The sequence below is a fragment of the Ursus americanus genome, chromosome 11 (assembly GCF_024610735.1).
Source record: "Ursus americanus isolate L20-20 chromosome 11, mUrsAme1.1.p, whole genome shotgun sequence".
NCBI lineage: Eukaryota > Metazoa > Chordata > Mammalia > Carnivora > Ursidae > Ursus > Ursus americanus.
Window position 1 is genome coordinate 9,041,543 of NC_142137.1, and position 13,753 is coordinate 9,055,295.

Genomic DNA, 13,753 nt, shown 5'->3' on the forward strand with positions numbered 1-13,753 from the left:
TCGCGATGGCGCCGCCTCCTCCGCGGCTCCCCCCGCCTCCCTGAGGGCCGGGCAGGCGCCGGCGCCGGCCGGGGCGTCGCTGAACCGGGCGCCCGGGCTGGAGGTCAGCCTCCTCGTCTGGCCGCGGGCCCAACCCCGCCGCGGCCGCCGGCTCTGCGTCACCCGCCCTCGCCCGGGTTTTGTGAAGTTGCCCTGACGTGGCGGTCGCTTCGTGGCGGTCGGTCAGCTCCGGCGCCCGTCGCCGCGCGGTCCCCGCCGGCCCCCGCGAAGGTCGCTCCGGGATCTGCAAAAGCGGGCGGCGCCCTCGTCTTCCTCTCGGCCGGGCCCCGCGGAAGCCGACCTTTTGCGGGCCGGGTCCCCCCGGCGCTCGCGGGTATTAGCGAGGAACGGCGCGGCCGGAAGCGGCCCGGGCCTACTCGCTGCCGGCGGGCTCCGGGACCCCCGGGCCTGAGAGTCCAGGGGGCCCGGGCGCTGGCCGCCCGCGCGCCGCACGGCGGGGGTGTGGGCAGCTTTGTTTGGGGTGCAGGAGCTGGTGGGGTAAAGACAGTTAAATACGGAAGAGAAAATCCAGTGCTAAGGACATTGAGTAGGATTTTTATAACATTTTTTTTTAGTAATGTGATTAGGTGCACGACACTTAAGCATTGTGGGGGATTGAAAAAAAAGAATTATAACTTGTCATATAAAACTGAAGGAATTACACTGAATTTGGGGGAAAGCATACAACCTCAAAGGACACAGTACATGCTGCGTTCCAGAAAGAATGGGATTCAGAGGAAGAGGGCTGTGGGCTCTTGAAGGCTTAAAGGAGGGGGCGAGAACTGAGGAGAAGAGGGAGGGATTGGCAGGGCGCGGTGGGGACTGGACGATGAAGAGGGAAGGAAGGAATTCTCGGTGAGATGAAGCAGGGTTAATCTGGTTGGGCAAGTTAGATTTTGTTATATAAAGAATTGTACCAGCGACCTTTTGTAAAGAGTGAAATTGCGAGGGAAGGAAAGAAATGGAGGATATCTAAAATAAAGTTAGATGATACCTTTCAAGCCATTCCATGATGTTGTTTTCTGAGAAGCAAACGGATAATCAGAGTGGCTGAGATCTGCGAATAAAGCCAGACCTCCCTGTGCTGCTTCATTCATTTATTCATTCTTTGTGTTAAATCTTCAAATTGTTTAACACTTGACAGTTCTGCAAAAGCCTGTGTCTTGTGCAATAGGCCTCACGGTAAAGAGGCTTGTGAAACAGGTACTATCATTCCCGTCGGATAGCTAAGGAAACAGTTCTGGAAGCACTAGGAACCATTTGGTTATTCAGCCTCCAAGTCAGTCAAACTCTGGATGCTAGAGTCCTCTGGGGCCCTCCTCTTCTTTTCTTCCTCTGCATGGAGACCAGAATGTGTTTCTTTTCTTTCTTTTTAAGAAGACACCATCACCTAGTCTTTTCCTTGGCATTGAAGTGCTTCAGGACAGCACCCTCCCACCCCCAATGTGCCACTTGCCATATGGATTATTTTGAGCTGAGGGCACTTGAGACTCTGGGAGCTCAAAAGAAACTTTTGTCCTTCCCTTAACCACGCAGAAGAATCCAAATTGGGGGTCTTTCCCAGAAAAAGGTTTATTAACAGAGATAAATTTTATCTGAGTGACCCACCTGTATTGCAGGGCAAACATCTAATTACCAAACGTCTGTTCTCCTTATTGCCTGTGAAGTGTATTCCTTTCCAATGAAGTTCCAGATCCCTACCCCCTTCGTAGTTCAGGATGACATATAGACCTCATTTTGCCTGACTGTCTTTGGAGTTTCCATGTCTGTGTGGATTCCCTGTACCTATGCTATTAAATTTGATTTTCTCCTATTTATCTATCTCATGTCAATTTGATTCTTAGTCCAGCTAGAAGGACCTTGAAAGGGACAGAGAATTCTTGCTCCTCGACAGGGAGGGCTCTTTTCCCCCACAAGACTGGCCCTGTAGTAATTATACTCTCTCCTTCCTTGGTTAAAAACAAAATTTATTCTGACAATTTAGTTAATGGGCACATGTTAAAGTTGATTAAACTTGTTGCAAGAGCAAAGACTCTAGCAAGCCGATTGAAAGATTTCTCTCAGCGGAGACATTTATAGATAAAAGTATTTATTTAGAACCACAATCAGGCACCTGTGTGATTTAGTCAGTTAAGCATCCAACTCTTGCTCTTAGATCAGGTCTTGATCTCAGGGTCTTGAGTTCAAGCCCCAGTTGGTCTCCATGCCTACTTAAAAACAAACAAACAAAGCAACCCATAATCATTGACTTATATAGTTCCTCTTTTCCTTAGATAGAACAGAAGCCCTTTGAAGTGCAGTTCCCCCACCCATCTTCATTTGCATCCAGGGAGCAAGGCCAGGACTATACTTTTTGAGCATCTACTGCTATGGGGCCCAGGATTGGGCACTCAACCTACATCAACTCATTTATTCTTCACAACAATACTGACAAAAGCGCCGTTTATTTAGGTCCATTTTACTAGTGAGGACAGCTGAGGTCTCAGAGAAATGAGCAATTTACTTAAATTTTTTTTTAAATTTTTTTGGGGGGTCTGCCTGGGTGGCTCAGTTGGTTAAGCACCCGACTCCTGACCCTCAGATCAGCTCATGATCTGAGGGTCATGAGATTGAGCCCAGCTCTGCACTCGGCGCAGAGTGAGTTTAGGATTCTCTCCCTCTCCCTCTGCCCCTCCCCTGCTCACACTCTCTTTCTGTGTATCTCTCTCAAATAAATAAATAAAATCTTTTTTTAAAATATTTTGTTTATTTATTTGCCGGCGAGAGAGAGCAAGCAAGCGAACACAAGCACAAGCAGGGGGAACGACAGGCAGAAGGAGAAGCAGACTCCCCGCTGAGAGGGAGCCGATGTGGGACTAGATCCCATGACCCTGGGATCATGACCCTAGCTGAAGGCAGATGCTCAACCAACTGAGCCACCCAGGGGACCCATAAATAAAATCTTTAAAAAATTGGTTTTAATCTGTACACCTAACGTGGAGCTCGAACTCATGACCCTGAGATGAAGAGTCTCCTGCTCCACCAGTTAAGCCAGCTAGGCCTCCCAAAGCAATTTACTTTAATTCTCAGTTTTTTCCACTACAAGTTCTTATACTTCTGAAATATTATTGTTTCATCATATTGATGAAAACAAATTTTTCTAGATTTTTATTTATTTCTTGATTTCATTTGAATACTTTGAAATCTTAGAGTTTCATTGTCTTATCCAAGGCTGCTTATCTGGAAAGTGGAAGAACCCTGATTCAAGTCCAGGTCTTTTGACTCTGACACCTGAATTGTTTTTGCTACACTAAAAAGGAATCAGGCTATTTTGTGTCATGCAAGGACTTTTCCCCACCATTTGAAAATGGATGTGCTTCTTAGAACCTCAGTGTTAGTCTTGGACCACACACTTTAAGATATTTATTCCCCAGCATTTAAAACTTTATATATATATATATGGTTTTTTTTTTTTTTTTTTATTTGAGAGAGGAAGAGAGAACACACGCAAGTGTGAGTGGGTTGGGGGGCAGCCGCAGAGGGAAGGGGAGAGGATCTTAAGCATGTTCCACACCCACCAAAAGCCTGATCTTAGAACCCTGAGACAATGACCTGAGCCTCAATCAAGAGTCAGATGCCTAACTGATTGAGCCACTCAGGTGCCCCAAACTTTTCTGATTTTTTTAAGATTTTATTTATGTATTTGACAGAGTGAGAGACAGCCAGCGAGAGAGGGAACACAAGCAGGGGAGTGGGAGAGGAAGAAGCGTGCTCCCAGTGGAGGAGCCTGATGTGAGGTTCAATTCCCAGGACTCCAGGATCACGCCCTGAGCCAAAGGCAGACGCTTAACGACTGAGCCACCCAGGTGCCCCCAAACTCTTCTGATTGTTTAAAATGATTTTTCTTCTTGATCATAAAAGTAATACATGATTGTTGTTCAGTATTTGGAATAAGAACAAAATGCAAATCTCCCATAATCCTACTGCTCAGAAATGGCCAAGATCAACATTTTAGTGTATTTACCTCAAGCCTTTATTGGTAAAGTACAGGTGGTTTAACAGAGTTGAACTTCCATTTTTATACTAAAAATAGCTGCCATCAGCTAACTGGATTACTTGTTTTGCAAGTAGCAGTGCTATTATCACTTACATTGATAGTATAAATTGACTAATTTTACATTAATTCCTTCCTAAAGTATTATTAAAAATGAAAAACACCTCCAGAAAGCCATATCTGGACTTTATTTTAAGCATTTTATTAATTACTTTGAATATTTTATAATAGACATTTTTTTATTTTTCATTTAAATAAAGACCCACCAGGGCACCTGGGTGACTCAGTCAGCTGGGCGTCTGCCTTCAGCTCAGGTCATGATCCCGGGGTCCTGGGATCAAGCCCTGTGTCTGGAGCTCTGCTTAGCAGGGTGTCTGCCTCTCCCTCTCCCTCTGCCCCTCCCCCTGCTCATTTATGTGTGCACACGGGCACACGGACATGCTCTCTCTCTCTCTCTCTCAAATAAATAAATGAAATTTTTAAAAATTAAAAAATTTAAAAAGACCAACCTGGGGCACCTGGGCAGCTTAGTCAGTTAATCATCTGCCTTTGGCTCAGGTCATGATCCCAGGGTCCTGGGATCAAGCCCTGTGTCTGGCTCCCTGCTTCGCAGGGAGTCTGGTTCTCCCTGTTCCTCTGCTCTTTCTCCTGGCTTGTGGTCTCTCTCTCAGTCTCTCTCTCTCTCAAATAAATAAATAAAATCTTAAAAAAAAAAAAAAAAGACCTACCTGCCACAGTTTTCCTATTGTTTCACCCCCAGGATTTCCCCTTTAGAGCATTTAATAAGAAAAATGGGACTAATTATCCCATGGAGATATAGCTGGTATTAATGTAAGAAGATGTTGACCATTATCAGGGACACAAGTTTAAGCTCTGCTCACCTGAACAAAAATGTCAGACAGGAAAGAATTTGTTTTCCGTGCGCCCAGCCCTACTGCACGGCAGGGCCAGCATCTACCTCCCAGCAGGTGGCAGGCTGAGAGATCCAGGAGCGAAATGACCTCTTCATTTTATCCTTCTCAGTCTCTGATTTGTTCAAGACACATCTTACCTGCTCATTCTAACACTTTTCTAATACTGTATTCTAGAAGAAAGTATTATGGACAAATCTCAAGTGAGTATATTTGAAACCCAGTGGAGTGCTTACAAAACTAGTTTTGTAGGTCCTTCCACCAGATGACTTGTCCTGCACCAGTAGGAGTACCTCATTTTAAGAGGTTTTTCCCACTAATAAACAAAGAAGCATTTTCTAAATACAGTAGTAAATAGTTGTTTGCAACATTATTAAAATCATTTTTACTGTGGCTTTCTTAAAAATTGCATCTTCTTTTGGAAATTCAATTTGCTGCCATAGTTTTTTTTTTTTTTTAATTATCTGACACCTTTCCTAAAATTACAGCTCTTAATATTAGAAATGAGGAAAAAGAGGGGCTCCCAGGTGGCTCGGTTGGTTAAGTGTCTGGGACTTTTGATTTCAGCTCAGGTCATGATCTCAGAATCATGGGATGGAGCCCCATGAGGGCTCCGCACTCTGCGGGCAGTCTGCTTGAGAGTCTCTCTTCCTCTCCCTCTACCCCTCCTCCGCTTGTGTGCTCTCTCTTTCTAATATAAAGATATAAAATCTTAAAAAAAAAAGAAACGAGGAAAAAGAAACCTGCTTAGTATTGTGTTTTTGCTTTACTTGCCTGGATTACATTAACTTTTGTTGTTTTTCATAATAAAGTATCTTTATTGTCTTTTAATTATTTATTTAAGTAATCTCTACCCAACATGCGGCTCGAAGTCACGACCCTAAGATCAAAAGTCGCATGCTCTTCTGACTGAGCCAGCCAGATGTCCCTCATAATAAAGGTGCTTTTAAAATTAAAAACAAAAATCACATACTTACATTCCTTACTCCTTAGTTCTGTGGGACTGATGAGTGTGACAAGAGATACCTTCTTTTCTAATCCCAGCTCTAAGAAAACACCTGCCACTGAGATAAAACTAGTTGTTCCTGGCTGACAGAACAGGTACCTCACGATGTGCCCCCAGCTCTGTCTTCTCCCTCCCTCCCTTCCTCCTCCTGGGTCCTTTCCTGATTGCTCTTCCAGGTACCGTCCCTCTGCCTCTCTGTCTATGCCTTTCTTCTTTTTTCTTTTTTTTAAAAAAGATTTTATATATTTATTTGAGAGAAAGAGACAGGGAGAACACAGAAGGAGCCTGGGAGTGAGTAGCAGACTCCCCCTGAGCAGAAAGCCGATGGGGGGGGCTCCATCCCAGGACCCTGAAATCATGACCCGAGCCCAAGGCAGGCGCTTAGCCAACTGAGCCACTCAGGCGCCCTCTGTGTCCTTTATCTCGTGGCCCCTATTCTGCTATGCCAATCTGTCATTCTCTGAGCCTTTTTATCCACTTGCTGATTGAAGAAACTTGGTCACTTACAAACCAGCCTGAAGAGCTCAGACCTCTGCGCCCTAGCTTGAGAGCAGCGTCAGTTTCTATTCATGCGAAAATGCAAAATGGCAAAAAATTACTTTGCGTTCAATACTTTTAAAGAAATTTGTATTTTCTTCATCACTTCGGCATACACAATTGTCCAAAAAATCATAGTTCATAAAGATGTGAAACCTTTAGTCTACAGACAATGCTAGCACACACACAAATTACATGCAGAACTTCCTAGAGAAAGTCCGCAGCCACGAGGCGTTTCGATCATACCATTAACATCTTTAGAACAAACAACCCCGTGCTGCTTCCCATTAAAATCCAGTTTACAAACTTTGAATGACAACCAAGTCATCAGCTTCTTAAAAAGCAGTCCTGGACTTCCCTGTAGTTTGTCCTTTTAGTGCAAAATAACCAAAAGGTACGGGTATGCCATACACCATCTGTCTTCTAGCATCTGGTGAGAAGACAGCTGGGCCAGTGTGACTTCCTTGGAAGCTGAATTTGGGTTTAGGTGCAGATGTTCTTTTTTTTTTTTTTTTAAGATTTATTTATTTATTTATTTGACAGAGATAGAGACAGCCAGCGAGAGAGGGAACACAAGCAGGGGGAGTGGGAGAGGAAGAAGCAGGCTCCCAGCGGAGGAGACTGATGTGGGGCTCGATCCCAGAACGCCGGGGTCACGCCCTGAGCCGAAGGCAGACGCTTAACGGCTGTGCTACCCAGGCACCCCAGGTGCAGATGTTCTTAAATGGAAATATATGCCATATATGCCAGAATAGAAAGCAAAATTTTTCCCAAATACCATTTTTCAGAAAAGAGAGTTGCCTTATATTTTCGTGTTTACTTTGTCCAAGAAGGACAAAATTGTTCAGGAAGACAATATGTCTTGAAAGGGCTTCGAGCAATGGCAGTTTTCTACTAAGGACCACCTAAAAAATTAGGGGGCAAAGTCAAAGACATTCCTGAGGGTATGACTTTGGAAGACAAGCATGGGAGATCCTTACTAGTAGGCTTTTAAAAAAGTCACTGAAGGGGCGCCTGGGAGGCACAGCGGTTAAGTGTCTGCCTTTGGCTCAGCGCGGGATCCCGGTGTTATGGGATCGAGCCCCACATCAGGCTCCTCTGCTGGAAGCCTGCTTCTTCCTCTCCCACTCCCCCTGCTTGTGTTCCCTCTCTTGCTGGTTGTCTCTATCTCTGTCAGATAAATAAATAAAATCTTTAAAAAAAAAAGTCACTGAAAAGAGAAGTACATATTTGTTGAGCGAGTACAGAGGGGAAAAACAAAAACCTGCCCTAACGTTTAACAAGTAGGTTTTGGAGACTCAAAGTTCCCACTGACAGCATCCTCTTCGATTTAAAACATGTTTTTTCTTAAAATACCTCAAAGAGAACTGTCAGATGAGTCCAAATGTTCCCGTGATGATGAAGACCCTGCTGTAGAAGATGCCTGTGAAGAATTAAACATAATGACTTGAGTGGAGAAGAAATAATTGTTTAAAATTAATGCCATTTTGTATAATTTGAGATTTTAACATGAACAAATATTTAAATATCTAAAGTAACGAGTGGTTTAAATAGACTTTTTAATTATGTAATTCACATCTATAAAAGTTTACATTCAAGGGGCGCCTGGGTGGCACAGCGGTTAAGCGCCTGCCTTTGGCTCAGGGCGTGATCCCGTCGTTATGGGATCGAGCCCCACATCAGGCTCCTCCGCTATGAGCCTGCTTCTTCCTCTCCCGCTCCCCCTGCTTGTGTTCCCTCTCTCGCTGGCTGTCTCTATCTCTGTAAAATAAATAAATAAAATCTTTAAAAAAATAAAAAAAAAATAAAAAAAAAGTTTACATTCAAATCGTAGATTAGATAATGTAGATTTTAAAAGCTACATAATCCAGTTGGAAAAAGACACTAACACTTGAAGCATGTATGTGTGTGCGTGTGTGAGCACATGCATGAGTGTGAGTGCATGCATGAGTGCGTGCGTGTTTATGGAGGAACGGAAGAGTGAAGAAAGCTCCCCGGTGTAATTCTAACCCCGGTTTTCCATCATTTCCCCTCCCCATCCCTTTTAACAGCTGTAAGGCCAAACGATGTGTCCGATTTATGAGACTTGCTTAGGATACTTACATAAAATACAGATTCCCAGACCTCTCCTCAGAGATTCTGATTCAAGAAGACTGGGGTAGAGATGGGAATTTACATTTTTAAACATCCTAGGTGATTCTTAAGATCAGATAACTTTGGAAAGCACTGGCCTTTAGCATTAAATGAAATGATAGGACATGAATTTGGTGGTATCTTTTTTTGCACCTTATTAGCCTGAGTTCTTTCCCACTGAGATGGAAAGGCAAGCAGGACTGGTGCCTCCCAGTCAGCGCCATTATTGCCTGCTTCCCATGGAGGGGAGGTGACAGCAGGATGACCAAGGTCACTTGCGCACGTCTGGGAGAAGTCTGGAAATTGTTCCTGCTTACTGACTAGTTGATGAAGATGGAGCATTACAGCCCGGAGCTCTCCGCAAGGCCAGAAGCAAGCAACAGTTGGGCGGCAGCCACAGGGACTTAGGCAATAATGGGAGGTGGAAATAAGCAGAATCAGCTTGCAGGAATGGAATTGCCCACAGAGATGGTAAGGGTAAGTGTCCCCTTTAAGGTCCTTCTGGCTGAACTAAATCAAATTGACATGAGACAGATAAACAGGAGAAAATCAAATTTAATAGCATTACGTATGGGGAATCCATACAGACACGGAAACTTGAAAAACAGGCAAAATGAGGTCTCTATGTCATTCTGAACTAAGGAGAAGGGGGTAGGGATCTGTGACTTCAGAGGAAAGGAATGCATTGCACAGGGCAATAAGAAATAAAGCACATATTTGGTAATTAGATGTTTGCCCTACCATACAGATAGGTCACTCAGATAAGATTTATCTCTGCTAATAATCCTTATTCTGGGAAATACCCCAAATTTAGATTCTTCTGTGTGGTTAAGGGAGGAGCAGAAGTTTCTCTTGAGCCCACAGGGTCTTGACTGCCTTCGCTCAATCTTCACACAAGAGTGGCCCATCTTGGGGTGGCCTGCATTAGCATGGAAGAAATAGGTCTTAACTGATCTACTGTAGTTGGGCATTCAGGGGAAGGGTTTTAGTTTGTTTTTTAAGATTTTATTTATTTATTTGAGACACACAGAGAGCAGGAGCAGGGGCAGGGGGAGGGCAGAGTGAGAGGGAGAAGCAGACTCCCCGCTGAGCAGGGAGCCCAACATTGAGCCCCTGGCTCAATCCCAGGACCCTGAGATCATGACCTGAGCCACAGACAGACGCTTAACTGACTGAGCCACCCAGGTACCCTAGGCCTTAGTTTTTTTACGCAGGTTTGGGAGACCAGAAAGATCCTCCTTGCCCCAGCAGTTTATTAGTACAGATTGAGGAAGCAGGGTGTTCAAGACCTCAGGCAGCTGGACACTAGTTAATGCTCTCCTCCACACTGAATGTAGCAGCTAGATCAACTCCCTTTCTTGGGGAAGGGCCTTGTCCACCTGCTTCTTAGGAGTGTCAAAATAACACAAAAGGGCAAAACTTGTGGTTTCTTGATACTGGATAAGACTAATGTTGTCTGAATTAACAAAGGACCCATAGAAGTTAGATATAAACTCATGAGTCCCTAAACTCCCAGTAAAGTTAATTACTGGGGTGCCTCAGTGGCTCAGTTGGTTAAGCATAGGACTCTTGATTTTGAATTTGACCAGGTCATGATCCCAGGGTTGTGAGATCGAGCCCCATGTGGGGCTCTGTGCTCAGCGCAAAGTCTGCCTAAGATTTTCTCTCTCCCTCCCCTTCTGTCTCTCCCCCTCATATATGTGCCTGCTGTCTCTCTAAAGAAATAAATAAAATCTTTTAAAAAATAAAGTTAATTATTTATTATAGTCAAGGATAGAGTCTATAGTAAAAAATGATCCTGCCAGGACGGATCCCCCACAACCCACCACACAAAAACATCCAAGGGATGGCAATGGAGATTAGAGCTACTCTGGTAAACACAGCAGAAAGCCCTAATCACGTGAAAGAAAAACTCAAGAACCTTCTCAGAATTTCCCCTATGTTTGTTAAGATGGTAAAATTAACAGAGGGAGAGGCATCTGGGTGACTCAGTCATGAGCCACCTGCTTGTGATTTTGGCTCAGGTCACGATCTCAGGTAGCCCCACATCAGTCTCTGCCCTGGATGGGGCGTCTGCTTGAGATTCTCTCCCTCTGCCCCTCCCCATCCATTCTCTCCCTCTCACACTCTCTCAAATAAATAAATAAATCTTTTTTAAAAAAATGAACAGATACAAAGGGGTGCCTGGGTGACTCAGTCGGTTAGGTGTCTGACTCTTGATTTAGGCTCAGGTCATGATCTCAGGGTTGTGGGGTCGAGCCCCACATAGGGCTCTGTGCTCAGTGGGGAGTCTGCTTGAGATTCTCTACCTCCCTCTCCCTTTGTCCCTCCCCCCCATGTAGGCGCATGCGCGCGTGCAAGCACATATGCTCTCTAAAATGAATGAATAAATCTTTTTAAAAAAGAACTAATAGGAATTTATAAATAAATAAACAAAATTAACAGAGAGGAAAGGAAAATATTTTAGGCTAGATAGAAAATCTTCAGGTATCTCTGATCTGGCCAATGGATTCATTCACTCCAGCGATGCCTCACAAATTGCAGATCATGACCCATTAGTGGATTGTGAAATCTTTTTTTAAAAGGGAAATAAAGAAAAAAAATACTAGAATGCATGGCATGTAGGAAGGATACTACTTTGTGAGGTTTTTTTTTTAAGTAATATTTATGGGGCGCCTGGCTGGCTCAGTCCATGGAACACATGACTCTTGGTCTCAGGGTCATGAGTTCAAGCCCCACATTGGGCAGAGAGCTCACTTAAAAGAAATAAAAATGAAAATTAAAAATAAAAATAAAAGTAATATTTATAAGGGGCACCTGGCTGGCTCAGTTGGTGGAGCATGTGACTCTTGATCTCAGGTTCGTGAGTTCACACCCCACGCTGGATGTAGAGGTTACTTAAAAATAAAATCTTTAAAAATAAAAAAAATAATTAAAAATAAACTCTTAAAAAAGTAGTATTTATAGGTGTATGTGATAGTTTGCAGTACGAATTATATTTATCTCCACTCACAACAACAAAATTTAAAATGGATTCCATAAAGGGTTAACTCCAACAGTTCTATAAAGTGCTTTATTTTCTATTACTAAAATCCTTGCATCTCTAAAATCTGCCTTTTAGCTATTTTATTAAGCACAATGTCTGGCATATAATAGGTGTCCTATGAGTCACTGATGAATGAAAAAAAATTATTATTTCCTTCAGAAAATGACTGACAAAGGGATCAAGACTCTTGGTTCCTCTTATTTGCTATGCACTGTACAGGAATGCTGGTTCACCTCTGCTGAGGGTGGATGAGCCACGGTTGGAGAGGGAGGTAAGAACCCGGGAAGCAGGTTCTCGCAAACTTTATTGAGGAGTTTGACTGAGATCTATAATGCAGAGCTATGACGGATGTTAAGCAAGAGACTGATGTGGTCAGAATGGTGGTGGTTTAGAAAGGTCACTCTGGATCTGGTGTGGAGAACAGAGTGGATGGATGAATGAGGTGGAGAGACGTTAGTGAAGAGGCTATTGAGACCCCCATAAGAGGAGATGGTGGCCTAAACCAGGAAGGATAGTGGCAAAAGAGTGGAGAGAATAGATTGAATAGACGTTTATAAGGCTGAGCTGAAAGAACTGGGTGCTTGATTGGATGGAGTGAACGGGAAGGGAGAGTCAAGTAGGAGGCCCACGTTTCTGGCAGGGACTGCAGGGAGCATAATCACACCACCATAGAAGGAGGAGAAGATTTAGCAAGAACGAAGTGAGTTCAGTTTTGGGCATGTTAGATTGGAGGATCGTCTTATAGAAGATTCCAGCAAAAGTATGCTAATGGCAATTTTAAAGGTAGGTCTGCAGCTCAAGAAAAGGTTAGGATTGAAATGTATCTTTTTGAATTTTAATCCAGATCAGTGTTTTGTTTTCTATAAATATGGTTGCAGATATTGAAGTAAAAGGTTGAATATGGCTAAGATCAAAGGCTTATTCTCTCTTGATTTTCTCAGAATTTGATAGACTTTTGCTTCTTAGAAAACCAAATGTCTGAAAAAGATATTTAAATTCTCTTCTGATATTTAAACACTCTCTGTTAATATTATTTTCTGCATTGGATTAGGAAGAAGAAGGCATAATCTTGAGTGAAGTACATTTAGAAGGCTGCTCTTGCTGGTTCTCATATGACTTTTTAAATTTCCCAGAATTTTAGCCTTCATAACCCCATGCAGCAGTAAATCCTAAACTTCAAGTCCCTATCTTCGTATTTGTGAAGGGAGGGCATGTAAAGGGACATGTGGTAAGACTGCTTAGAACAGTATTGAGACAGTGGACTCTCCAGCCAGACTCCCGGCCTTGTGTCTTACTAGTCATGTGATCTTGACCAAGTTATTTCGACTCTCTACCCTCAGTTGCCTGGTCTATAAAATAGGAGTGATGATAGTACCCACCTCTTGGGTTTATGAAGATAACATCTGTAAAAGCACTTAAGAGCCCGAAACATTGTGTGCGCTCAATCATGTTATTAGTAAGTGATTCTGTCAAAGGCAACATTTTCTTTCTCCTAAACTCAACATCACTACCGATTAAAAAATCTTAGAAAAATATTATTTTAGATCAGGTTTTCCAATCAGAAACAGAATTTTGTATATAAGATACAACATTTAAAGTTAGTCTTCTCTGGGAACTCTTTGGATCTGTAAAAGTCATTACAGAGTGGCATCCTACAAAGCAAGTCAGAATCAACAAGGTGGACTGTCTGGAAAGGAATTTCCAGATGGCTAGGGATTAAGACCAGGGCAGCAAGAATTAGTATCTGAAGTTTACTGAAGAAACAGTTCTATATTCCAAACAGCCATGTTTCCATCAAAAATACGGAGAGATAAGATGGTTTTAAAATATAATAAAAATAAAAGTGCAAATAGAGTGATTTATCCTTATTTCCCTAAAATGAAAGTTGGTTAATCAGGACAAACATTTTTACTAAAGGGACCCAACAGGGCCAGTGAAGCAATGATATTCACGTACGGTCAACAACCTCACAACCTCACAAACAAGACGGACCATACTTACGCTTCGCCAAAGAGAATATTCTGCTCCCAGAATGCTTAGTTATGAAT